Raw genomic sequence first — 4,324 nt, 5'->3', positions numbered from 1 at the left:
AGTACTAGAAGTCTGAAATATTATACAAATAATTAATTTAAATTAAAAATAAAAAGAAAAAAAATACATTGGCTCCGTTCGGCTTACCCCGTATTCGGTTTGTTTTTCAGCTGGAACAATATTTTTCTCTCACAACAATTCAGCCAGAACAGTGTTTTCAATCAGTTTCAACTAAGATTCAGCAAGCCGAACGGGGCCCTTGAGCCTAAACAGCTGATCGGTAATCGTAATTCATAAGAAGCCAAGAATCAAGATGTCGTCGTCTGGAGCCCTACCTAATCGTCCTCGTGCGCTGTGTTCGTGTCTCCGGTAGTCTAGCTGTTCACAACAGCGCGGCTCGTCAGCTCCGCGTGTGTAAGGCGCACGTCGCGAACTCACGATCAGAGTGTGCTGTGTGCAGCGTGACTCATCGCCTCCTCTCTACCCGAGAGCCGTGGGGAAAGAAAATTAGAAAAAAAAATACCGATGTTGTATTTTTAGGCCACCTAACCAGTTCTATGTCTCTCTTATCATTAGTTTGCTAATACCTAATGGACTATAAGACCTGGGGATTTATATACCTAGGCTTAGGACCCTCCTCCGTTTGAGCCCTCGGTCGTCGCACCTTGTGTCCTACCCCTAGAGCCAGCACTGCTCGGGACTGATGGCTCGATCTAGAGGCGCATGCGAGGTCCCAGTTCCACTTGAGTTGCAGCGTCCTGTAGGACACGTGGTAGAATAATAAGCGGATCCTTGGTGCAGATTTCGTCTTGTAAGAGATTGATCGAGGGTTCGAGGTAGGCTGCTCGTTTTCTTAGGTGGCGTTTGGACACTCATGAGGTATGGGATAGGGATACGACGATGCATAGCATGAGGTGGGTTAGTGAAAGGGTTGCTGTTTTTTTTCCCTCAACCCATGTTTGGGTTATTAGTCTTGGGATTGGGATAGGGTTAGGCCATGGGCCCCACTGTAAATAAAAAATCAAAACAAAAACTTCCTTATCTTCCTGCTGTCCTGCACCAGCACTATCTCCGCTCCAGTACACGTCGAGAGACGTGAGGCTCCTTTCTCCGCCCGATACTAGAACAGCTCCAGCGATACTTCCGCTCGTCGCGCGGAGCGACTTCCTCGATCCAGCAGGTTCGCGCTAGCTGAGTTCCGCGCCACGCCACCTGGTGCTGCCCCAGCTTCCCTCCTCCGCTGGATGTTTCTTGCGCCGCCGTGCGAGGCGAGAGGCACAGCTTCAAATCTCCTCGTGCGGCTCCTCCTCGCCAGTCGGTATGATAGGGAGGACACGCGGTCCATGGCGCGGGGGTGGCAGATGATGACTCGGCGCCGGCGCTCGGAGCTTCTATCCAGCCATAACCCACCCCTCACGGTGGGATAGGATCGGTGGGAAATAAGCACCTCATTTCCCTAACCCACACCCTCCATATTTCCCTTTCCCTAAATCCAAACATGTGATCAGATTTCTAGATAGTCCTATTTCCCTATCCCACCCCCATAACCCACAATCCAAACGCCACCTTAGGGTTAATGCCATGTTCGTCTTCTCCTGAACCATCCCAGTGCGAGCGACAAACTACTGGTTTTTACGATGGGCCGAACAGAAGTGCAAAAGAAGTGTGGGCCGTGGTAGCAGAATTGAATCCAATTTGGCCCACTGTGGTAGTATGTTTGTCATTTTTCTGAACAACTGCTTCTAAAAAAACTTTTTGAACAACATTGTTGGTTTGGAGGGCGATTTTTTAACATAATGTATAGATGAGCAGATTGATAGTGACAATTTTGTGTGACCCTGAGTCTCCGTCATCATTATTATCTAACTCCAATGCCACCCAAGGGCCTATTTGGCACGGCTCCAGCTCCGGCTCCTTCGGAGGAGTTCTGCCAAACGTTTTGCCCGAAGAAGCTGTTTTTTCAGTGAAAAACAGAGGAGCCAGAACCATTGTGGCTCCTTCAAAACGGGTTTGGCTCCTCCGAAGGAGCCCCTCAAGGAGTCGTACCAAACACCCCCAAGTTTGACAACCTGCTCCAAATCTATGTACGGACCTAATAACCCATTAAAATATTCGTGGCTCAAAGTAGAAAGCTTATGATCTCAGATGTGTGATTTTAAGTAATATTTTCTATGGGATATTCATAAAATTTACAACTATACCTCCACGGGAGGATATGAACATATTCGTGCTTATCCACACATAATCCATATCATCGTTATTCATTTCTCATTCTCCCTAATCTTATTCATACCCCTTGGAAAATGATCAAGTTAACGAATGATGTGTGCTTTGAGTTCAACTACTAGCTTCTATCACTATTCTGTGCAAATATGTTTGCTATACATATATGTGGGGGCTCCAAGTCAAGTTGGACCCCTAATGAAAACCTCATATTCACATCTTCAGTTTTAGTGAAATTGACTAAAATTTATTGAAAGTTTCTCATTACAAGAAAAACTTGCTACTTTTGTATATATTGATGTGACTAGATCTTTATGCATACTCCGATTAAAAGCCAGACCCTATAATTAAAAATCTGACATCAAAAGACTGATCCCAAAATTTAAAACCTCGCGTTCACAGACTTCATGCCTTAAATTTTAGCAAAAAAAGTTCACTCAAATTATTATATATGACTGACTCTAACGTGCGGCTACCTTCGTACATATTGGTGTGGCTAGATATTATGTGGTCCCACGGTAAAGATAGACCATAGAATTAAAAATCTCAAGTTCATACATTAAAATTTCAATGAAAATAATTAAAATTTCTTGCTGATTACGCAATATAGTAGTCGACATTTTGTACAGATTAGTGTAGTAAGATCAGCATGTGAGTCCCACACTAGAAACCATAGCTAATAAAATGAACTTTGTACTATGCAGATCCACCTATTTCTACTAATAGGTGATGAATTGAGCTAAAGACTCATCCATGGATAACCCACTCTATCTACCCTACCCATTTATAATGGATAAGAAGTTAACCCATACACTACCTAGATAAGTTAGTAAGAGTTTAGATATGAGCATAGGTATGCCTTCAACTTCAAGGTATAATTGCAATGGTACCCTTGAAAGGTCCTTGTTTGGTTTTGGTAATTGAAGTGACAACTTAGGTGGACTAATTGTGTTTATGTGAGATACACAGGTGATTAGTCCACAGGTACATGTGTGTGAGCAACATATGCCATGAAGATGAAAATGGCTTGGAGATGTTGTAAAGCTCACACATGTGATGATGAAGGAGCTTAAATGCACATGAGACATGACATTGAGTCATGTGATCAAGGTGGAGAAGATCAAGACAAGACTTGGCTTGATGGACCGGTTGCAAGCGTGAAGGGCAAGTCAAAGGCTTTGGAGTGATGGACCGCGTGGCGGTGAAGCTTGAGCAAGACTTGGCGCCGATGGACGATGGCAACGGTGAAGAGCAAGTAGAGTCAAGATCGATGAACCAATATGATCATGTGATGATATGAAGTGGATCATATCATTGTTGATCGTGTTGGTGCATGTGTTGCATCGACATTGGAGGAGATGGAATGGAATGCGCAAGGCAAAGGTATAACCTAGGGCATTTCATTTCACCGGTCATAGGTGTGTAGAGAAGTTTATGACCGGGTTTAGGATAGATGGCCGTACTATCAAGAGGGGCAAACTTGTTTGCATATCGGTCATCTAGTGCCACTCGAGTGATCTAACTTTGCATTGTCGCTAGGATCGAGTGGCGTGGCAAGTTGAGTGGCTAACATCCTTTGGGAAATGATTGTGAAAATGCTAACACACATACACATGGTGGTGTACACTTGGTGGTGTTGGCACATTTACAAAGGAGGTGGTGTTTGCAGGGTTGAGATGGGTTTGGGTCCCTCTCTCCCTCCCGCCGAGCTTGCGAGGCGGGATTCGGCGCTTTCGGGAAAATGGAATGCCTATTTTCTATTGTGCCGGATGCAAATTCTTGTGGTTAGCACACTTGAGCAAGGGTGAAGAGAATGGAGAAGATGCTGGCGTCGGTCAACTGACCAGACGCTGGATCTGAATGCACCGGACGCTGGCAGGCTGCGTCCGGTCGCACTGACGTGGAGTGTAGCAGCAGCTGGAGAGTGACCGGACGCTGGCTGCGTCCGACCGCGTTCGACCAGACGCGTCCGGTCATGCTCGGGAGCTTACTGGAAACGACCGGACGCTGGTGGTTCAGCGTCCGGTCAGTAGAAGCTGGAGCGTCCGGTCAGGTCAAGTGACCGTTGGAACCGGGACACGTGGTCGTCTGCGAGCGACCGGACGCTGAGGTCCAGCGTCCGGTCAACACGACCGGAGCGTCCGGTCGGCCCGACCGTTGC

Source organism: Miscanthus floridulus, chromosome 13 (genome assembly GCF_019320115.1).
Source record: "Miscanthus floridulus cultivar M001 chromosome 13, ASM1932011v1, whole genome shotgun sequence".
Taxonomy (NCBI): Eukaryota; Viridiplantae; Streptophyta; class Magnoliopsida; order Poales; family Poaceae; genus Miscanthus; species Miscanthus floridulus.
Note: the sequence above shows the minus strand (reverse complement) of the source record.